This window comes from Myxocyprinus asiaticus, chromosome 43 (genome assembly GCF_019703515.2).
Source record: "Myxocyprinus asiaticus isolate MX2 ecotype Aquarium Trade chromosome 43, UBuf_Myxa_2, whole genome shotgun sequence".
Classification (NCBI taxonomy): domain Eukaryota; kingdom Metazoa; phylum Chordata; class Actinopteri; order Cypriniformes; family Catostomidae; genus Myxocyprinus; species Myxocyprinus asiaticus.
The window spans coordinates 3499837-3524918 of record NC_059386.1 but is presented as its reverse complement, the minus strand read 5'-3'; the positions used below and the strand labels follow the sequence as shown (position 1 = coordinate 3524918).

Genomic DNA, 25082 nt, shown 5'->3' with positions numbered 1-25082 from the left:
TATCGGAATATTTTGCAGTAAACTTAAAATATATTGTTTTTATACTTATAATCAACAACATAAAATCTATTCCATTGTTTTTTATTACGCAATGCTTCATGAGATTGTAGTCTGTGCCCTCCTGAGAGATGGTAAGCACACAGTCTTGTACCTTTGGTATTTTTGTCTGAATTTCAAATACTTTTTGCTTCAAATCAAAGTTTATAATGTTGTGATTCACCTTGGAGCAGGTTGGTTAAGTTCATGGCTTATTCCAATCAAAAGTGATCATCCCCATGCCCTACTCACTCTGAAGGACAGATCTGTTTTGGAAAAGCCTATTGTTTCTATTCAAAATCTCCATCACCTTGGGAAACTGCAGTGAAAATTCACGCTTGGTGTGAAAGGGCCTTAAAGGTGTGCAAAAAAATGTACTACTCCCTGAAAGATATTAATGAAATAAGTGTCCTGAGGTATCAGGACTGTCTCTGTGACAGCTTTAGACTCTCTAAAAAAAAAAAAAAAAAAAAAAAAATGTGTTTGTGGGCAATGGTCTCTGACACTTTCTGCCTGTCAGTCATTGGGCATTCTCATAGTATTGTAGTTGCAGCAAATTATTGAGGCATAATGCCATTTTATGCAATGTTGCTCATAACAGTTGTCAGTTTAGGGTGCTATTTTGCTGCTGTTGTTTTTGACATCCATTTCTGCTCGTGGCTAAACCAATGGCTCAGTTTGTGGAAATTCTAGAATGGCTAAAATCACTTACAGCACCTTTAAGATATCAAAGCATAGAAATTCATAATGTATTCTCTTTTTTGTACTTCAGTGTGTTCTTATGAAGCCACTTGATTTCACACACATCTTGATTTTTAGGCATATTTTGTTTTGGGGTGAATTTTGTGTGACTTAAGAAAACAATAGCAGTCTGTATGAAAGTCTTGATTTTTAAGCACATTCTGCTTTAAGGTGACTAATGTGTGACTTTAGCAAGCTGTGACATTCAATATGCAATTTGTTCCCCGCCAAAACTGTTGGTGTGATACAGTTCAAAAACTATGTGTTTGTTTGTTTGTTTGTTTGTTTTTTGTGTGATTTTTTTTAAATAAAAATAGATACCATGTATGTTGAACACAAGATGGCGCTGTTATCATAGCTGTTGTAACTCCTGTTGGCTATGTACTGAACATGTAAACATAAGTTAATAAAGCAGATAAAGATTCTCGTTATTCTGGAAATAATTTATTTATAATAATAATAATAATAATAATAATAATTATAATACCGTTAAAATATAATATTATAATGTATACAGCCTGTTAACCAAAAGTTTTCTCAGCTGAAAAACATAACTGTAAATGACATGGTGGTCATTTCTTTTGCTTTTTCAGATCTTAATAAAGCAATTTTATGAAGGCTAAAACTTTAGTCAATAAAATAATTTGAAGAGGGCTGAAACGCCCTTGTGTGTGCCAGATATGCGAAGCAGCAGTGTGTGTGTGCGCGCGCGGTGCGTGTGTGTGTGTGTGTGTGTGTGTGTGTGTGTGTGTGTGTGTTTCAGGGTGGAGTTTACATCGCCTCAATGCAACGGTGCAGAAATCAAATCACGTCTGACATTACATACCAGCATTTACACAACAGGAACTTTCTGCTGGGGGACAAGGATTGCTAATATATCGATTATTGTCCATAGGTGGACAACTGTTGATCGAAGAAACCTGCTTAGGTAAGTGCAAAACGTACTCCAAGTTAAAACACTTAAGCTAAAGCTGCAAAACTCTGTCAAAGGTGGGAAGTTTCTCTTCGATGCGAAGATCTTCAAAACTCCGTTACGAGTCCGACATTGAATTCTCTTCGCCAGGTGTTAAAATGAGCTCTTCATTGGGATTTAATGAAAACGTTGTATTTTGACTATTATTTGAGAGAGTTGTGTGTGAATATGGAATTAGAGGCGACATAAGGGCATAAAAGTTGACTTTTTCTGCTGAGTGACGCGGAAGAATATGCTGCATAGTTTATAACCGTAGAAACTAAGAGAGGCATTTGCCCTTTAAAAGATAAATAAGAGTACATTTTACAGAACAGTTTGTTTCTACCTTTTAAGTGATTTATTTTCATGGCCTACAGCTTGGTAAACAATGAAGTGTCACACACGTCACGGAAGGAATGAAGCCAGTGAGATACTGTAAATGTAACTTCAGTGAAAAGCGCGGCCTACAGGGACTTCAAATCTACTCCGAAAACGCGTTAGTAGATTATCATAAAGCGTTGTTATTTTGTCGCGTTGCTGGCAGTGTAGATGATGTGTTATTCCTGTCATAGGTTTTTATTATGAATGGTTCATAATACATAGACGGTGCAAATATATCGAGTCTGACCATCCAGTCGTTAAAAACGGATGTTAAATTATGCAATGACACATGCTCAAATCGATTCACTGTAGATTCTGAGTTTTGACAGTTATGACTCTTTGAAAAGTTCAAATGTCAACATGATATTTTCGTCATGAACGCGTCTGTTTATTTTTTCTTTCTTTTGTAAAGTCGGATGTACTTTCATAGAGGAAGTTGCGCTGAAGGAATATGCGCCCTCAGGGCTGAAATAAGTGAGCTCAGATCGGGTGTGGTGAGAGCACTTCAGCAAGACCCGAATCTTGCCTTGAAGTAGCAATTGCATGATAAATTGTTAGTCATTTAATCCAGGACTAAACCTAATTGTCTGGTCATATAGTGTAATATGACCCACTTTATGTGTAGTTTTGGGAGCTATTGCACATGTCCTGTGAGCTGCTGAGCTGCGTGTTAAGTGCTTGAAAGAGCATTCAGTTCAATTAGGCCTATATGTCACAGTCTGTAGGACCTACAAGTTTACATCAGATAATTTGTGAAGTGGTAACTAGTTTAATAGAGCAAGTTTATATATATATATATATATATATATATATATATATATATATATATATATATATATATATATATATATATATATGGCTGCTGATTTTTATAAATGGGCAAGAAGTCTAGTCATCATACAGACAAACAATAGAAATAGATAGTAGACGCATAAAATATCTGTTAAAATTTTCGATCAAAATAAACATTTGAGATTACATTAATATGAACGTATAAGGGAACGTGTATATTACCCGTGTTCGATTGATGTCAAAGTTCTGTTCATTTGGATGGTTTGAAGACTTTTTTCCGAACTCTGGTGCGCACACGTGAACTGCACCTGAGTCCACTTGAAAAGGTGGTCTGGGGTACAGTTCATGTGAATTCCAGTATGGTTTGCTGTAGGGCTGGGCGATATTACGATGTAACCGGATATCGATGGATATCTGACAAATATCCCGATGCCGATTGCGACACTCATTGACAGACGACGGTTGACAATATCAGGAAATTTTACAAAACCATGGAGCTGGGAAGTCCCCAATTATATTAAATAGGAGCCTAGGGTATGAAATTAGCATGCACGTAATGCGGGTAGCCTAGGCTATTTCATACGCATGGTGCGTAATTTTGCTCATCTACCCGCCACTGTGGCGGATGACCTGTAAGACGTCTCATGACACATGACAATAATTGGTGTTAGACACAAAGACACACACTTGAAGAAACATACTTTATTATATATCTGATGCTTGTATGTTTTTTTGACCACTTTGTTATTTTAATTGCTTTTTCGTTTCATTTGAAGTGCAATTTGAATTTTGAAATGTCTTTGGTTTAAGTTTTTTTGTGTTGCAATAAATGAATTACATTTTTAAACAAAATCAATAAAGCAAGAATATTCATCAATCCCTTGGCCGGAGGTTGACAATGTAATCGGACATTGCAATACTTTTTTATAAAAATATAGTGAACATATTTCTTGCATATCGGCCAGCCCTAGTTTGCTGCTGACATGAACGCAGTCGTACTAAATCGTGGGAGTGAACCGCTTGTGATGGTGTATAATTCGTGTCTTTGCAGGCTCCCAATCGCAATTATTATGGTACAATGCATTTCTCATACCTCCATGTCTCCAAATAGAGAAGGGTGTAGCTGCAGGCAGAGCTCCAAAAAGGGGCTGGAGCTCCAAACTGCCAGCAAAGATATAGAGAGCCCCTAACCCTTTCCCTCAACCTAACCGTGTGTGGACATGACGCCCCCTTTGGAGTTGGCGCAACCCCCTTTTGCAGTAACCCAGCCCCCTTCTGGAGTAACCCCACCTCTTTTGGAGATTCCCCCACAATTTGGAGATCTCTGGCCTGCAGCTATACCTACTTGAATAAATCGCCTTCAGAGAGCAGCTCATTTCTTCACATCTATTTCAACACATTCGTGGGCTCACGGCAGACAAACAATAACATTTATCACATCATTACACATTCAATGCATCTGGAGCAAACAAACATAAGTGTTGTTTTGTGCTACTAAAGTTTTGTGGTACTTTTGGTTCTGTCAGCCGATGTCTTCTTGAGTTGCTGTTACCTAGTCACAGTGGTAAACAGTTGCCTCTTGTACTCTGCCATTTGTACTTGTACGTTAATTAAGCAATCGGACCACGATTTGGACCCAGATAATATGATGTGAACAGAGACTAGCGGGTGGAGGGGAGAGGAAACGAACTCTGTTTCGGACCAAGCAATCTAACCAAGTGTGAAAGCACCCTTAATCACTTTTTGCCTTCACTTGTTCATTTTAAATGGTTTTGTGGTGTGACAAAAAAAAAAAATGTATAAGTACAAATTCATGTAATCTCTAATTTGAGAGATAAAATCATCACACATAATTATTATAAAAGAATCAGCTAAATGCTTTTAGAATAGTTTTAGTTGGACTTTAGCATATCACATTAATATTTCATGTGTGATGAGTATTTCATGTCAGCTACACTATTAACAATTCTGTTCATTGAGCATTTTGGATTGAAGTTTGGTTGTGGCACAGAATCCACTCTGGTGATGTTCACAGGTCTGAATGTGGCCCAAATCTGATTTTTTTCTCTTACATGTGACACAGATCTGTTAATTGGATGATAGTGTGAACAGCCACAAGTGCACTGAATGTGACATTTTCAAATCCGATCTAGGCCACTTTCATATGTGGAAATAAATCGATGACATGGACCAATGGCAGTAAGTCTTTAGAACCTGGTAAGAATTTTTCCTAAAAGTTCGCCCCAGTGAGCTGTTACTCACCACAGAAACGAATGCAAAAACAGTCTATTTGTCCAGATTTTGTTCTAAATGACGTCACACCTGTTCGTTCTTCGAATTTGTATGAAGTATATCTGGGCCTTAACTTGTGAGATTAGTTAAACGTGTTTAATGTATACATTGAAATAGAAAATAAATTCATTAAAATGGAATGCATTGTATTTTTATATAAAAAATGTATTTTGAGGCAAAATGCAACAAATTCAGTCATGGTTGATCACCGAACTGAACCGCAGGCTGAAAGTGAACCGTACTCGTTTTAAAGAGGTCTGAAATCATCTTGAGTGTTCACATATGGGTAAAAAATTCTGTGAACCGCGATCAGACACCTAAAACTAACCAGGTGTGAAATGTTTTTACAGTGTCTTGTGCAAGAACACCACAATTTTTAGACTCTTTCAGAGGCTGCGAATGATCATTATCCGTCATTTTGACGGAATGGGAAGATTAAAGAACTAAAATCATGGACGACTGATAAGTGTGAGTTTGGAGAAACAGAAAAGTTCTGTTCATTAATTTGGTCAAGAAAACATTCAATTTGAAAAGTCAAAAATGTAAATCGTTGCATATGTAACAAACTTACATTTGCTTAATGTTGGATGCAACTTCACCAACAATAACTTCACTGTTGTTGTTTAATACAATTTTTATTATCAGTCTTAATTACACTTTCTGTTATAGACCAATTTTGAGAAGCACTTTTTAGTTATCTGTTTTTTTTCTTGTGGAAAAAGAAAAGTTAAAGCTATGAACACACGTTTTATTTATTTACAAATATTATAGATCTACTATAACACGATATCTGATAGAAGCTTTATGTTAAAATATTCTTGGCCCGCATGAATCAAAGATTTTTTTCCATCTGGCTATTCGATGAAGTTGAATAGTCCTGACATAAGATTTCATTCACTATTGCAAACCGATCAATAACCTCTGTGGTTGTAGTTTGAGTGCACATTGATGTATTTTTGATTGTATTGACTGTAACCAGCCCTCCAACACATTTCAAATGTGCCTGATCCCACACAACATGGAGGAAGTTTGAGGAAGCGTTCTGCATGATGAAATGTTGTCAATCTAAACAAAAGCTATTGTCCCATTGCATTTTAATGCAAGGACCCTAAAATGGTGCTTTATATTTTCTGCTCTTGATTAGCCCATGGAAAGAATGATACCTGCCAGTGTACTTCCGGTTATTTCCTTTAAAAAAAACCTGAGACATATCAGTATGTTATTTATTACACGTCAGCACAAACATGTCCAGTGCAGTGTGAAGAATGCTGCAGCAAGCCTGCGTGTAGACAAGCTTAATGCGGCTAGCAGCATGCTTCTCTGCACCCACCGCACCCTGTAACAAGCCTGCCATTGATGCACACTGTGTAGTATTGTAGTGGGCTTCAGAGAAATGAAGGGTCTCTTTGTGTTCAGAGGTCTGAGAGAGGTGTAGAGGAGGAGAGGATGGTGACCTGTTCATCCAGATAACTCTTGATCATCCCAGAGCCTGTCAGACATCATGTTTGTACATGTGCACACTCAGAGCTCCACACAGTCTTCACATTGAAACCTTGAGGGTTCTTGTAGCTCTAATAACTGACTAGCTGCTTTAGTTTTTGGTGTTTTTGATTAACTCTGTTAATTTTCCATGAGGAAGACACATGTGGTGACAGGGTTGTCACAATACCAAAATTTCAGCAGTCGGTACCATCCATCCATCCATCCATCCATCCATCCATCCATCCATCCATCCATCTTCTATAGCTGCTTGTCCTATGTAGGGTCGCGGGTAGTGCTGAGCCTATCCCAGCTGTCTCGGGCCGAAGGCAGGGAAACACCCTGGACAGGTGGCCAGTCCATCACAGCAGTTGGTACCAATGCCAGTAAAATTGCCAAAACTTCGATACCACAGAAAAAGTAGATAATATGCTATTCTGGACACACTTTTTAGCCTATTTATAAAAATCTATGTAAATAATAAAATAAAACAACTTGGGATGCACTGATATGGAATTCCTGAGCCGATTTCAATAACCAGTTATTCACAGCTGATTGTAGTTGATACCGATAACCGATATTTAAAGAATATGTTTTAATTTGTAATCCCTGAAACTGCCAAATAATTCATTAAAAGCTTCTCATTTGAAAAATATGTGTAATTTAAAAGCTTGGAATTTGGACTTGCTGCTATTCAAGGTTTGGTGGATGAAACATGAACCAGAAATGTGCCTGTATTACAGATGAACTGATTTGAATGACATACAAATGACAATAATCAAATTAATTCATAAAACAATTATTTTTTTTTTTTTTTAATAGAACAGTTGGTTAAATAAAATGCTTTTGTAAAGATCCAGTTTTTAAAGATTCATTTTTGCAATTCAAATGATTCTGGATCGATTCTCAAAAGAATCAGAATCGATTCTGAGTTCAGTTTAAATCACGGCAGAGCAGTGGTGCACGCCAAAGACAGATGTAGAAACAAAGTCGCGAGTTAAGTGCACATACTAAAGTCACTGCAACACAACCTGTTTGCAGACCAGCTGTATCAAACACATGACCATTTGTGCCCGAATGAAACTATGATCCCAAAATTCTTTCACAAACCCATGCACATAGCAACGGGAGAGTTGAAAGACGAGCTCGCACCAATTATTGCACTGATTTGCACACAACAGGGGAAAACACAGGAAAATAATGATGAGGCAGCAGTTCTGGAGATGTTGGTGATGTTTTCATTTAATTCTTTTTTTTTTTTTTTATGCCTTTCTCTACTCTTGCGTGCTCTCCATTCCATTGGCTTTTGCTTTATTGCCTGTGTCAGGACAGTGCACACACCTGATGATAAAGGTTTGGAATCCATCGTAGCTTTTGCGACAGGGTCGTGCGATCTACTCGCAGAGCAAACAGATGGAACAGTGCATATGAGATGCTTGATAAATTTCTGAAGCAACAACTCCGCTATTTAAACCGCTTTACTATCACCTGTGCAGGTGAGGAGAGGAGAATCTGACAGCTGCACTCTCATAGAAGCAGATCTCTCTCATCCTGGACCAGCAACTTCAATTTGTGGTTAAAAATGAAAATGAATAGCATGGCATAGATTAATTTGAAATAATAATTAAATACTATTAAATGATTTACAATGCTTAAACAAAAATAAAAAAGATTATATATCAGTTGAAGTAATAGTATTCAGTGTGTATTGATGGAGAACCAATATTTTTTTTCTTGTGCTTTTTAAAAGATTTTATTAAGGTTCTAAAGAAAGAAACTGAACAACTGAGATTGAAAAACTCTTTTAAACTATAGAACCATTTATTTAATCTTGTGGATGTTCCATGTTTTGTTCACAGCTCACACTGAATGTAAAAGGCCGGTTTATGTAATGTGACTCATTCTGATTTTTTAAAACAGCTGTTAAATAAAAAGCTGAAAGGGAAAAAAGAGAGTAAAAAATAAATTTTGAAGAAATTGAAAAAATAAAGAAATTAAAGGACAAGTTGCATCGTGACGCATCGAAAATCGTTTTATAATCGAATCGTTATCCTTTGAATCGTAATTGAATCGAATCGTGAGGCCAGTGAAGATTCCCACCTCTAATATATATATATATATATATACATATATATACACACACACACACACACACACACACACACACACACACACACACACATATACACATTTATATATATAAATGGACACTTATGACTCAATCACCTGCGACACGATTATGAGCTTGCGCATTAAAACACTGCTGGTAATAATTGACAACATCGCTGTATAAATGACTCTGTCGTGCATTTCTGTTGTAAATATTCAAACGTACAGTGTTATGAAAGATAATAGAAAGAAATAAAAATATAAAGGACTGTATTTTTAAGCTTCTTCTAACAACACTAATATTAAGATTGTTTAGTAACATGGTAACTTATTACTTCAAATATTATGTGAATGAAAGTGCTGGTGCTTATGTCTTCCCAAAGAACAGGATGTGCTCTTTCATTCCCAGAGGAAGAGATAAACTAGTAACACTCTAATCAACAGCACATTCACATGAGGAGCCTTTACTGCTGGGACAAAACCAGCTTCAGCAAATGATACCATGTAATGTGTGGAGCATATATTAATAGATTTATGTTAAAGTTCATTGGCACTAAAGGCTTTTTTAAAGGGTCAAAATCAGTCAAATATCTGTTGTTTTTTCAAGTTAGTTTATTGTTAATGCACTTAATAACACTAGTTTACTGTTCCTGTAGTTTGCCTCAGTATGTTGTAACAGATTTGGCCATGTGGAGTGAAATAGTGACTGGTGCTGGATTTATGTGTAATGGTCTACACTCGCTCCCATTTAGGTGATCTAGACTGCTGGTTTGTTTCTCTTGCCAGTGTTTGGAAGCAGCCATATTTGGTCAAAGGCAAGATAAATTATTTGGAAGCCAGTTTTATTGCCTCAGCCATTTATAACAGTGTCATAGTCTATTTAAACCACTACTGTGGATTGGCTGTGATTAATTATCATTATATCTGAGACATGAAACCAAGTCACACCATTAGATCCGACAGTGAATAACTGTCATCGAGGAAGCTTGTTGCAGAAGAATATTGTCCAATTGATCAGTCTTATTGCTTGAGATGTTTGTATTTGAAAGAATGTTTTTTGCTGAGTTTCACATTTCTTCCTAAGAGTTCCAGCAAGGCTCAATGCTAAGGATTTTTTCTACTGGCCCGGTCGGGCCAGTGCTTCAGATTTTTACTTGCCCTGCCAAAATTTTCACTGGCCACAACAAAAATTAAAAATTGCTGTTTTTACCATCATAGCTTTAAAAAAATGTGTCCGAAATTTACATTTTTTCATATACACTATATTGCCAAAAGTATTCGCTCACCTGCCTTTAGACGCATATGAACTTAAGTGACATCCCATTTTTAATCCATAGGGTTTAATATGACGTCGGCCCACCCTTTGCAGCTATAACAGCTTCAACTATTCTGGGAAGGCTTTCCACAAGGTTTAGGAGTGTGTTTATGGGAATTTTTGACCATTCTTCCAGAAGCGCATTTGTGAGGTCAGACACTGATGTTGGACGAGAAGGCCTGGCTCACAGTCTTCGCTCTAATTCATCCCAAAGGTGCTCTATCGGGTTGAGGTCAGGACTCTGTGCAGGCCAGTCAAGTTCTTCCACACCAAACTCGCTCATCCATGTCTTTATGGACCTTGCTTTGTGCACTGGTGCGCAGTCATGTTGGAACAGAAAGGGGCCATCCCCAAACTGTTCCCACAAAGTTGGGAGCATGGAATTGTCCAAAATCTCTTGGTATGCTGAAGCATTCAGAGTTCCTTTCACTGGAACTAAGGGGCCAAGCCCAGCTCCTGAAAAACAACCCCACACCATAATCCCCCTCCACCAAACTTCACAGTTGGCACAATGCAGTCAGACAAGTACCGTTCTCCTGGCAACCGCCAAATCCAGACTCGTCCATCAGATAGCCAGATGGAGAAGCGTGATTCGTCACTCCAGAGAACGCGTCTCCACTGCTCTAGAGTCCAGTGGCGGCATGCTTTACACCACTGCATCCGACGCTTTGCATTGCACTTGGTGATGTATGGCTTGGATGCAGCTGCTCGGCCATGGAAACCCATTCCATGAAGCTCTCTACGCACTGTTCTTGAGCTAATCTGAAGGCCACATGAACTTTGGAGGTCTGTAGCGATTGACTCTGCAGAAAGTTGGCGACCTCAGCGCACTATGCGCCTCAGCATCCGCTGACCCCGCTCTGTCATTTTACGTGGCCTACCACTTTGTGGCTGAGTTGCTGTCATTCCCAATCACTTCCACTTTGTTATAATACCACTGACAGTTGACTGTGTAATATTTAGTTGCGAGGAAATTTCACGACTGTACTTGTTGCACAGGTGGCATCCTATCACAGTACCACGCTGGAATTCACTGAGCTCCTGAGAGTGGTCCATTCTTTCACAAATGTTTGTAGAAGCAGTCTGCATGCCTAGGTGCTTCATTTTATACACCTGTGGCCATGGAAGTGATTGGAACACTTGAATTCAATTATTTGGATGGGTGAGCGAATACTTTTGGCAATATAGTGTATATTAAATTTTTTTTGTGATTAACATTTTTTTTATTGATTCTTCAAAGACAAAGAGAAACAAAACGTATCTAAAATGAATCAACATTTAACTCCCACTACTACCCCTCCCCAATTAAGGACCCCAAACGAACATCCCAGTGGTCATACATAAGCACACACACACACCCACACACAAAATAAAAAATAATAAAATATATAATAAAATTATATATATATATATATATATATATATATATATATACATACATACACACACATAGATACATATACAGTTGTGCTCAAAAGTTTGCATACCCTGGCAGAAATTGTGAAATTTTGGCATTGATTGAAAATATGACTGATCATGCAAAAAAAAAAAAAAACTGTCTTTTATTTAAGGATAGTGATCATATGAAGCCATTTATCATCACATAGTTGTTTAGCTCCTTTTTAAATCATAATGATAACAAAAATCACCCAAATGGCCCTAATCAAAAGTTTACATACCCTTGAATATTTGGCCTTGTTACAGACACACAAGGTGACACACACAGGTTTAAATGGCAATTAAAGGTTAATTTCCCACACCTGTGGCTTTTTAAATTGCAATTAGTGTCTGTGTATAAATAGTCAATAAGTGTGTTAGCTCTCATGTGGATGCACTGAGCAGGCTAGATACTGAGCCATGGGGAGCAGAAAAGAACTGTCAAAAGACCTGCGTAACAAGGTAATGGAACTATATAAAGATGGAAAAGGATATAAAAAGATATCCAAAGCCTTGAAAATGCCAGTCAGTACTGTTCAGTGACTTATTAAGAAGTGGAAAATTCGGGGATCTCTTGATACCAAGCCAAGGTCAGGTAGACCAAGAAAGATTTCAGCCACAACTGCCAGAAGAATTGTTCGGGATACAAAGAAAAACCCACAGGTAACCTCAGGAGAAATACAAGCTGCTCTGGAAAAAGATGGTGTGGTTGTTTCAAGGAGCACAATATGATGATATTTGAACAAAAATGAGCTGCATGGTCAAGTTGCCAGAAAGAAGCCTTTACTGCGCCAATGCCACAAAAAAGCCTAGTTACAATATGCCCGACAACACCTTGACACGCCTCACAGCTTCCGGCACACTATAATTTGGAGCGACGAGACCAAAATAGAGCTTTATGGTCACAACCATAAGCGCTATGTTTGAAGAGGGGTCAACAAGGCCTATAGTGAAAAGAATACCATCCCCACTGTGAAGCATGGTGGTGGCTCACTGATGTTTTGGGGGTGTGTGAGCTCTAAAGGCACGGGGAATCTTGTGAAAATTGATGGCAAGATGAATGCAGCATGTTATCAGAAAATACTGGCAGACAATTTGCATTCTTCTGCACGAAAGCTGTACATGGGACGCTCTTGGACATTCCAGCATGACAATGACCCTAAGCACAAGGCCAGGTTGACTCTCCAGTGGTTACAGCAGAAAAAGGTGAAGGTTCTGGAGTGGCCATCACAGTCTCCTGACCTTAATATCATCGAGCCACTCTGGGGAGATCTCAAACGTGTGGTTCATGCAAGACGACCAAAGGCTTTGCATGACCTGAAGGCATTTTGCCAAGACGAATGGGCAGCTATACCACCTGCAAGAATTTGGTGCCTCATAGACAACTATTACAAAAGACTGCACGCTGTCATTGATGCTAAAGGGGGCAATACACAGTATTAAGAACTAAGGGTATGCAGACTTTTGAACAGGGGTCATTTCATTTTTTTCTTTGTTGCCATGTTTTGTTTTATGTCATGTTTTGTTTTATAACCATTCTGTTATAACCTACAGCTGAATATGAATCCCATAAGAAATAAAAGAAATGTGTTTTGCCTGCTCACTCATGTTTTCTTTAAAAATGGTACATATATTACCAATTCTCCAAGGGTATACAAACTTTTGAGCACAACATACAATAAACATTGTAATATTGTAATAAACATACAATTCTAAAATTATGCCTCTCTCTCCACAATCTCACTTCCCATGAAAAGAATCCCATATCCCCAGCCTTCTTATCTCTTCGAAGGCCGCCACCCTTCCCATCTCTTTGCACCACTCCTGAATTGAGGGTGCTCCCACCGACTTCCAACCCCTTAAAACAATCTGCCTGCCTATCGTCGCGCTGGTGAGGACCCACAGTGTTTGGGGCAAAACGAAATCCGAATGTCCAACACGTCACACACAAAACTCTGTACCTTCAACCAAAATTACTGAATCTCAGTGCAACACCAAAAAACATGGGTCATGTCCCCATCCTCCGATTGGTAATGCCAGCAGGTGAGTGTGTCTTTAAGACCAAGCATACAGTCTAGAGGGGGTCCAATAGAATCTATGTAGAATCTTGAATTATATAAGTTGCACCACCATAGATGGGACAAATATGCAGTAAAAAACTATTTATTTGTAAAGCACAATTAAAAAAATAAATAAAATAAAATACATCCATTTATGTAGTGTAAAGTCTGATATTTAAGAAAATATAAGTGGTCACTAACTTTTTCAATTCTTTCACTGTTTTTTAAACATTTTCAATGAACTGCACTGTAAATGTGTCCTATGGTGTGAAAAAAAGTTAGGTAATATACAAAGAGCATGAGAGAGATATATTTTCATTGTTAAATGCTTATTTTCATATGGTGTTTTTTATTTATTATGAAATTATGAATAACACCTTTTCTCCCCCATTACCTGTTGAACTTTTTGGACATTTTCATTAAATGCAAGTCAAAATTTGCTGTCATCCTTTCAAAAATGTTGAAAATGATACCAGTTTAAGATGAGTGATGATTATATCTACTCTAATGCAATATTCAACAGTTTTTTAAACATATTTTGAGATAAAAAAGAAATGTTTGGTTCTTTTATGTGTCACACCATAGGACATTATGTCACACTAAAGGACAGAAATGGTAGTTGTTGGGTTAAAGAGAAATAAGATGTATTACATTCAAGCATTTTTATTTAACTGAATGAAAGATGATTGAAATGTTTTAATATAATTGTTGCATTTTTCAAAGCAACATTTAAACTATTTACTTTCTTCATTGTTCTCTTAGGATCTCCTCCCTTCTGTGTGGATCCCTGTTAATTTTCTCTCTATACTTTCGTGTTCTCTCTCTCTCAATCATTTTTCTCCCTCAATTCCTTCTGTCCAAAAATGAGAGAATCTAAAAATGAAGGACCACATTTTATACTTCAGTAGTTTGCATGTAAATATAATCTTCAATAGAGTAAAGCATATTTGGCCTGCTGTCCGATATTGGAGGGCTCGGAGCTCGAGACTCGACTTGAGTCCTGATTACACCAATCCCCCTCGGACTTTACTTACTTGGGACCATTTACACAACAACGTTTTCAACTAAAAACGGAAAACTTTTTATTCGTTTTGGCTGTTCGTTTACACGACAACGGCGTTTTGGGGCAAACTTTTGAAAATGGGTTTCAAAGTGCACGTTTTTGAAAACGATGCTGTTACCGTCTCCGTGTAAACATACAAAAATGCGAATTTGTGAAAACGATGACGTCACGCGCATGCGTATTATGTGTTCAGTCTATAGGCATGTGCGTGAGTACTTCAAAACGCGCAAGACATTCAAAACTACAATGGCGAACTACAGGACTGTGTTTGTGCTGCTCAGAATTTTGAGTTTATTGACTCTTCTCCAGCAAATCGTAGATTTACTGCATCACTACTACGACCATCGATTGCCATCTTCATTGATTGTATTCACCGCTCTGTGGAAGAATGCTTATGTGCGCAGGCGTGTAGTGTTTCTTTACAAAGTGACATTGCCAACTACTGGCCTGGCATGCATAATAGTGTTTTTAGTCGTTATTGCTGATCCGTGTGAATGGGGATCGTTTTGACAATGTCGTCTGTACGCGAAACTTTTCAAAAACGCAAAGGAAAAACTTTTCCGTTTTTAGTATATCGTTGTCGTGTAAACGTACCCTTAGATGAATAGTGAATATTTGAAAATAGGTGGAGATGGGGAGGAGGCGGGATGCCAAGAAAATCTGTCACGGGAAGCAGGTAAGCTGCGGCTTATATACTCCTGCTCGCGGGCTGTGATTTGTCAGATTAAAATTGGCATGCTACTCCCGAACCTCTGTTAATTAACTTTTATAACTATTTATTTTCATGACACTGAATAGCAGTATCATCATACATCATATCATCACTGTAACAGTACAAATGTTCTGCAAAAACAGCAGAAAGTAGTTAAGTTATTGCAATTAAAACACCGAAAATGGTCCAAAAAAAAAAAAAATTAGTTAAATTTTATTTAATTATTTAAAATGCTTCTTTAATAGACCTTGTCCTCTTGTGTGACATGTTTGTCCTCTGGTGTGATAGATGAGGTGGCTGTTACACCAGAGGACATTTTCTGTCACACCAAAGGATGTTTCAGGCTTTTGTGTGAGTTAATGACCATGCAGTTCTTAGCTAACATGTCATTAGCAGTTAGCAAGACACATTTGTACAATGTTCCATAATTATGCAGTTTAACATAGTTTTTAGTAAAAGAAAAAAAAAATGTAGGGGCGTCACACCAAAGGACAACAAAACGTAAACACTTTTAGAGCTTTGAAACAAGTTAAATATTTGAACAATTTAGAGACAAAATCTTACCATGTGCACAGGTCCTGGCCTTAACGGGGGCGTCAGAAACATGACCTTGAATGGGGTTATAGAAACTAAATAAAGTCGTCCGTGGAATTGCCCGATTTAAAACGAGGATATGGTGTCACGCCAGAGGACGTGGTTTTCAGTGACAAAATGTATCAACTTCCTACGCTTTTAGAAATATATGGATGAAAAAACTAATTGCCATTTACTAAAATAGACACTTGTAAAATTATGCTAGTGGTATTTATCAACATTTTTATGCTTTTCTTTTTAATTGATAAAAGTTAGAATTTATTGAACCTTGCTTGAGACAGTTACACCATAGGACAATTTTGAGATTTGGCTCAAAAAATAAAAAAATCTAATGACAATGCAGTTTGTATAATAACAGGTCGATGTAAAGCAAAGAAATGTTTAATCATTTAATGCATTTTTACTATTTAATACTATTTATTAATTTTTATCTTGTGTGACAGTGAAAATGCCATGTCATGTCAACATCCCAGATACAGACTTGACATTTTTTAGAATCCCAGCCCACACTCCCTCCTCCAATACCAAATTAAAATCTTTCTCCCATAATCTCTTGATAGAGGTTAAAGCTCCATCCCCCAGACTCTGAACTAGCAGGCAGTAATACACTGATGCCTCATGACCTTTTCCAAAAGCAGTGATCACCACTCCCAGAGTGTCTGCCGCTTTAGTGGGGTGTATGCTACTCCCAAAAATAGTACAGAGCAGGTGGCGCAGCTGTAAATACCTAAAAAACTGAGATCTGGGAATCCCAAAATGTTGAGCCAAATTACCAAAGGATCTCAACACTCCACTCTTATATAGGTCACCGAGCGTATTAACCCCCCTCACAATCCACTCTGACCAGCAGAAGGGGGACTTATCAATACATAATTTTGGGTTCAGCCATATGCTCGAAGCAGCATTCAAATAAATGTCTGAATTAAACACTCTGGACACTTTTGTCCATATCGAGAGCAAATGAGTGATAACGGGGTGTAACTTAGCTTCTCCGGTTAGTTTGATAGAAAGGCTTTGCAATGGCGAAATAGGGGCAAGGACTTCCTGTTCAATAGAAAACCAGGGAGGGGCTCTTTCAGGTGGAAGTGACCAATGAGCCAAATGCCTGAGACCGAACGCATAATAATAAAACAAAGTCTTGGGTAGGCCTAGCCCACCTTTGTCAATCGGTCTATATAATTTGTTGAAATGTAGTCTGGGACGTTTACCATTCCAAATGAAGGACTTCGCTATGCTATCAAATTGATTGAAATAAGAGAGGGCGACATCTATAGGGAGTGACAGTAGCAGGTAGTTGAATTTTGGAATACAGTTCATTTTAATAACATTAACCTTCTCAATCATCGACACATGTAATGAAGCCCACCTGTCCACATCGCTCGAAAACCTTTTTATTAAAGGGTCAAAATTAACTCTAACTAAATCAGACAAATTTTCTGGGAATAAAATCCCCAAATACTTAATGCCCTGTTTGGGCCACTGGAAGGCGCCCGGCTGGAAGGCTGTTACTGGACAGTACGCTGTCAGAGCCAATGCTTCGGATTTAGACCAGCTGACTTTGTAGGGCTCTTACTGGTTGTTTACTATCAGAAATAATTAATAATTATTTCTTTAGTTATTAATTAATTTAAATTAATTAGTTGAATCTAACTCATTAAAACCTCATATCGGGCTCCAGTAAATGTAGTGCGCTACGTTTAGGAGCGGGTTTGGTTATTAGCAATAATTAGAGATCTATCAAACTATCAAAGATAATTATTAATTATTAAAATCAATAGAACATTGATGAGAATCAATGTTAGCTTTTCTAATCCTTTAAATCAACAATTATCAAAGATAATCATTAATTGTTAACATCGATGAAACATTAATTAAAATTAACACTAGCTTATTGATCATTCAAATGCAACAATCATCAAAGATAATTATCAATTATCAAAAATCAATAGAATATTAATAAGGATTAACATTGACGGGGCACCACCCTGGAATCAGGGACTAATAACCAGATAGTAAAACAGTCTAAATATTAGATTGTTTTCTTAGGAAAATCGACATCCGAAGAATAATGATTTTCGAGAAAAAAACAATGAATGAAGGCTTGAATCCGAGCACTGACATCCCGTCAGCATGACACAGGAGTATGCAAAACATACGCCTAATGTTATCAGAAGAGCTGTGGCCCTGAATAAACCCCACCTGATCTATATGTATAAGAGATGTCATAACTTAATCGGTTAGCCAAAAGTTTTGACAATTTTTACATCTAGCTGGATCAGGGAAATTGGACGGTAACTTTTACGCTCGCTTGGATCTTTGTCCTTTTTAAGAATTGGACTGATCCGTGCTTGTGTCTTGGTTGGGGGACGCTTTCCATTCTTTAATGATTCCGTATAAACTTCTAACAAAAGTGGAGCCAATTCTGTAGTATAAGATCAAAAAAATTCAGCGGCAAAACCATCTGGCCCCGGAGCCTTGCCTATAGGTAAGGCCATGATTACCTCATCAAGCTCATGCAAGGTTATCTCAGAATCAAGAGATTTTTTTTTTTTTTTTTTTTGCTCAGTCGGCAATTTAGGGAGTTCTAATGGTTTCACAAATTTTCTAATATCTTCATCAGTAGACGAAGACTTGGAACTATAAAGATCAAGATAGAACACTTTAAAGGCATTATTAATATCAATGGCTGAGGTAAAAATTTCACCACCAGCAGATTTCACAGAGGGAATGGTAGAAAAAGACTCTCTACTTTATATATCTAGCCAGAAGCTTCCCTGCTTTGTCCCCCGTCTCAAAGTATGACTGTCTTGCCCTGAAAAACCAAAACTCCACTTTCCGTGTCAAAATAGTATTATATCTGTATTTCAATTGGGTCAATTCTCTGAGGCCATCAGACGACATTCGGCGCCTCAGCTCTGCCTCTGCACTTTTAATATTCCCTTCCAACTCTGAGTTCTCGTTCTTTGGATTTTTTGGTAAATGGGGCATACTGTATAATCCGACCTCTAAGAACTGCCTTAAGTGCCTCCCAAGCGATGTCCACAGAAGATATTGAGGACCAGTTGGTCTCCATATAAACATTGAACAGTTTTTAACATTTGTTGGAAATCAGGATTTTGCAAAAGGGATACATTAAATCGGCATCTATATGATTTCTTTTTCTCCGTATGTGGCAACATCACTAAACTCACCAGGGCGTGATCTGAGACTAAAATGTTTCCAATTGAGCAATCCACAACAGATGAAATGAGGGACTTAGATATATACATATACACATATACATATATACATACATGTGTATATATATATATATATATATATATATATATATATATATATATATATATATATAAATCTATTCTAGAATAAATCTTATGGACTGATGAAAAAAATGAATAGTCCCTACCAGATGGGTTCAAAAGTCAGCAAATATCTGCAAGACCAAGATTTTTACACATCCTGTGAAGCGTCAGTGTTGCTCTAGGGGGCTTACACACTTTTGATTCACTATGATCAAGGACTGAGTCCATCAAAAGATTAAAGTCTCCTCCCAATATTATATCATGAGGGGTGCCAGCGGCTTACAACATCCCTTCAAGATCAATAAAAAAGCCCTGATCATCAACGTTAGGCATGTAAATATTAGCCAAAACCAACCTTTGCCCCTGCATTTCTGCTAAAACAATAATGATTCTCCCTAATTTATCTTTAATCTGTTTGAGAGATTTGAATTGTAGATGTTTACTTATCAGTGTAATGACTCCCCTGCTCTTACTTGAGCCAGCACTAAAGAAAACATACCCACCCCATATCTTCCCAAATTTTTCAGCTTCCTGCGAGGAAAGATGTGTTTCTTGAAGAAACACTATATTACATTTCTTACGCTTAAGAAAAGAAATAACCTTCCTTCTTTTTATGGGGTGCCCCAACCCATTCACATTCCACGTGGAGAGAGACAATCCACTCATATTAACTTCTGACATATTGATATAATAGAAAAAATAAATTGTGTGCCAAAAACAAGATTATACAGACCACATTCTAACATTAGTGCAACAACCAAACCCCGAACTCCCCCCCCCGAACCAAACAAACAGAAAAAAGAAAAATGTGCGCATTAATCCCGCACGCAACAGAGCCAACCGGCGTCAATCCCTCTAAACTCAAAAGGTCCATATACGCCTACGAGAGCCCCCGCGACAACTTTGCCATCGGATTGCTCAAGTCCGGTCCATGCAAAAGTTTCTTGGAGTGATATTCCACAAAACAAACTCCAGCCGCTAGGCGGAACCAACGCAAACAGAAACAAAAATGGCACCCAGCTTCTTCAGACAGCAAGAGTAAATACAGTGAGTTAATCCACTCTGGAGCTATATGAGAAACCAAATGGCTTACTCACTCCATTGTTTCTATGAAGGACAGTGCTTGTTTGGGACACGTAAATATTTTACGGCCATCCTTTGTATCTATTCTCAGTTTGGCCGGAAACATCAGTGCAAAAGTGATCTTCCGTTGATGTAAGAGTTTCTTGGAGTCCCTGGTCCTCAGGCCCATCAGAGGTTTCAGCTTGAGCACGTAAGTGTCTTTTAATGTCTCCAGAGCCAGAGGATTTTGAATTCTTTGCCATGATTACCTCAAAGAAAAAATATGTAGCTGTGTGAATCGAATCTCACCGGATTATAACATGAAAATAATACAAAAACTAGCAAAGTGCGCAGAGCTCGCCGCTCACACGTCCGCTCCTCGCATGTCGTCACGTGACCTCATATATTATGTTTTTAAGACAATTCCCCCCATGATTGTATTATATTTATAATTTACAAGACATGATTTATGTAATCTCATATAAGCACTTTACAGATATAAATTCATAAAAAGGGCTGGGTGATATGGACCAAAATTCATATCTCTGTATTTTTAGGCTGAATGTGTCACGATCAGAGAATGAGGCTCAGGACCCAAGCGCAGAGTAAAAATAAAGGAATTTATTTAATACAAAAAACAAACACAAACTCCCACAAGAGGGAAAAAACAATAAACATAAACTTCCCCGAAGGGGAAAAACACAAGGTAAATAGTCCAGGCTGGGGCAGAGGGTAACGGAGAACAGGACCGACCGGACCGGGTAGGGATTAACAGGAACAAAACGAGACAAGAAACAGGACAAACCGACTAGACTGACAAGAAATACACAAGACGAACTGGCACTGGACAGCACACACGAGGAGGCTAAAATAGGGAGAGAAATCAACAGGTTAACAAGACAGGGCAGGTGTAACTAATAAACTAGTAATGGGCAAACAAGGAGGCAGGGTATGACGTAAGACAGAGAGACACACAGCAATACAGAAACAAAACGATGCCACGTGCTCTCGCAAGACAACAAAACACCCGAATGGCATGAGCGCACATCACCAAGACAAAAAGGCAATATACGCTCATGCCAACCGACAAACAAGACGAGAGAATGCGTAGCAACGCCAAACAAAGCAATGCCACGCATTCTCACACTAAACAAAACCTGAGCGTACATCGTGAGGCAAACACCATGCTATGCACACAACAGGCAACAAAAACAAGACAAAACAGAAGTGACCGAACCTCAGCACGACGTGAAGACAGCTCGCGACCCGGGCGCGCAGTGCAACTAAATGTTCAGTTGTAAGTCAAAGCCACATGTGAGATGGTAAATGAAGCTTGCAACGTGCTTTGTTTCAGGGCAGAAGACTCTGCGGGCTGCGAAGGCTTCGTGGCCGGGGTTGCAGCAGCACGAAGTTTAACACATACTGCAGTTTATGGCGCTGTTGTAAATGGTGGAAGAGATTTGAAGTGCTTCCACTTTTGGATGCAACCTGTTTATGGCATTTTCTACAGATGACATGCAGGGCTCGACATTAAGCATTGTGATGTGCTTGATCTTCGGACAAGTAAATTGGTCATTCACTTGTCTGAGTAAAAAAGTAACTTGTCCAGAGAGAAAAAAGGACATGTATTGGTTACATGCTCAAGTAACATGTCAGAGTTTCTGTTGTATGTTTTCTAAAATTACGACATGGCCAATCTAATAGTATTATACCTACAGTTGAAGTCAGAAGTTTACATACACCTTAGCCAAATACATTTAAACTCAGTTTTTCACAGTTTTAGTAGAAAGAATTATTTATTTACACTTTTATTTCTTTCATCACATTCCCAATGGGTCAGAAGTTTAAATACACTTTATTAGTATTTGGTAGCATTGCCTTTAAATTGTTTAACTTGGGTCAAACGTTTTGGGTAGCCTTTCACAAGCTTCTCACAATAAGTTGCTGGAATTTTGGCCCATTCCTCCAGATAGAACTGGTGGAACTGAGTCAGGTTTGTAGGCCTCCTTGCTTGCACACACTTTTTCAGTTCTGCCCACAAATTTTCTATCAGATTGAGGTCAGGGCTTTGTGGTGGCCACTCCAATACCTTGACTTTGTTGTCCCTTTTTTGTTTTCTTTTAGATTTTCTCCCCTTTTTCTCCCCAATTTGGAATGCCCAATTCCCAATGTGCTCTAGGTCCTCGTGGTGGCATAGTGACTCACCTCAATCCAGTGGAGGAGGACGAATCTCAGTTGCCTCCACGTCTGAGACCGTCAATCCGCACATCTTATCACATGGCTTGTTGAGTGCGTTACCGCGGAGACATAGCGCATGTGGAGGCTTCACGCTATTCTCCGTGGCATCCACGCACAACTCACCACACGCGCCACCGAGAGCGAACCACATTATAGCGACCACGAGGAGGTTACCCCATGTGACTCTACCCTCCCTAGGAACCGGGCCAATTTGCTTGTGTAGAAAACCTGGCTGGAGTCACTCAGCATGCCCTGGATTCGAACTTGTGACTCGAGGGATGGTAGTCAGCGTCTTTACTCAGTGAGCTACCCAGGCCCCCAGTTGTCTGAGAATGTTGAATATAATATTGAAAATAAATTTGTGCAGAGAAATGCTCTCATCCACTCTTCTGTCCACAAAACCCCAGTATTTTAAATTTGGGTAGTAACATTTAGTGGCCAAGCATATTTGGAATTATGCAAATGTGCATATCGTATTGTTTCTGATACACAGTACTAACTATGATTCTAAAGTGGGTTAAGGTTGAACAGGAAAGTGGAGTAATGAAGTCTAGTGTTAAATTGTATTTACAGATCATTTAGATAAAATGTCATGTTGAAAGAAAATGAGTCAATGATATGCTGCTTTATGATTGAAATACTTTAACTGGAATGGCTAAAAATTGTCATAAAACATGCTTGTTGAGATGAACCTGTGAATAAAAACATGCCAAACTGTTGTAGCGTTATGAACGTTATAATAGAAATAAATAATTCTTGAACAGCTCAGAGTAGATCCGAGTTGCCGTTTCGTAATTACAGTAATTCCAACACGTCTGAATGCAGCATTATTCCTACTATCCTATGTTTTAGAAGGCAATTTTAGTTCTCTTCCGAAACCTAGTGAGCTGCCCTGTTGTCTAATGCCTATGTAGGCAGCTACCTTCTAAAGCAACATCCTAACTGAAATGAAACCACATAGTTGACTTGATTTGAAATGCTCTATGAAGGCAGGAACTCAAACAAATAATATTCCGCATGTGACGGACACCAGAGAATTGACTCACTATTTATTTCAATAGAGGCACAAGTTTCTAAAGTAATGACACAATACTCTGATTAGCTGAAAGTACACAGCATGCACACATTGTGTAAAATAGTCCAGTTTATTTGTATTTATAGTAACTTTGTTTACCATCTTGAATGAATTTTTGCACTGAGCTTGTCGCAATGCGTTATTAGATTGCCTTCCCCGTGATTCTTAGAAGGCAGCATAATATTCCTGTCTACTCTTTGAATCAGCCTTCACGTCTGAAGCGTGCCTCTTGTGCTCACTAGGCCTGAAGACTTCCTGTTTGTGTGGGAAGTGGCCTTAGGAATGTGGTTTCATGTCACTGAGTATATCAAATGTGCATTCTCATAGAATTTTGCATTTTGGAGAGAGGTATGCCTTAAAAACCAGCCATGACATTAATGTATTTTTACTTGATTGAGAGGTGTATTGAAGGCAATTAAACATTTCACAGGGTTCCCACAGTAATGGAAAACCTCAAAAGATTAGGGAATAAAAAGAAAAAAATTCCAGGCTTGGAAAAGGGAATTCATTAAATCTTAAAAAGTCATGGAAAAATCATGGAAATTTATATAGCAAATATACTGTACAATTTTCTATTTATGTTCAGCTCCAAAATATTTAATTGGCCAGAAATTCCTCTTGTGTTGAACTTGTGTAGTGTAAAACTTCCTTGCGTGGCATGTCCGATTATTCTTGGAATTACTTTTTTCAATGAATCATTTGAACTGGTTCTCAAATCGATCTGAATGATTCATTAACGAATCAGTCTGAATCAAAATGAACATTTTATAAAATTGTCCTTTTATATTATTCTGATCTGAATCAGAAATATTGATTAAAACCATTATTCAGTGACTGGAAAAGTCATGGAAATGTATTGGTCAGAAAAGTGTGGGAAGCCTGATGACTGTTTTTAATACATTTTCATCTTCATGGTCTTTTGTTTGTGTATTTTTGAGTGAAAGTAGCACTAGCCTATATTGTACTATAAATGTGCATATCACCATGGTGATCAAATGTTGGTCAAATGTTTTCTCCCAACTAAAAAAGGACATTGTCCAAATGAATATTTTATGCACAAGAGATGATATTTCCAGTTGTAATCTGTTTTTTTGTGTAGCTACACTGAAGTTCATTCAGAGCTGCATTTCTGATCCTTCTTGCAAAGAGTTTTAACTTTAGTTTTTGCTGTAGTTAAATCCATGATCAGACTGAGCCAAAGCTCTGATCAAAGTGTTTTAGAAGCTCTTCCTTCCCCTGGACATCTATTGTCAAACGCAAACGTGCCTGACTGATTTTTTTTAGGGAGTTGCACTTGCCATTGATTGCGTTCAACCAACGTTAGTGTTAATGCATTCCTGTGGAGTTTACGTTGGAGCGGAAAACAGTACTCTGTGTTTGAAGAATTAACTGAGCAGGCCAGCAGAAATAAACCTTACCGTCAACATAAAAATCAAAATGAA

The 25082-nt window shown here is 38.1% G+C and overlaps 1 protein-coding gene across 2 annotated transcripts in view; it reads left to right on the top strand.

The window, feature by feature from the left end:
• The first annotated feature begins 1545 nt into the window (after positions 1 to 1545).
• Positions 1546 to 25082, top strand: part of LOC127433270 (talin-1-like) — a 264085-nt gene continuing 240548 nt past the window's right edge. Inside the window, exons 1-2 of one of the 2 annotated variants that reach the window (XM_051684989.1) lie at positions 1559 to 1705; positions 20440 to 20538. The gene's annotated coding sequence lies outside the window, so the exon portion shown is untranslated. Of the gene's footprint in view, positions 1706 to 20439; positions 20539 to 25082 lie in introns of both variants that reach the window. The other variant, XM_051684988.1, reaches the window with a different exon arrangement.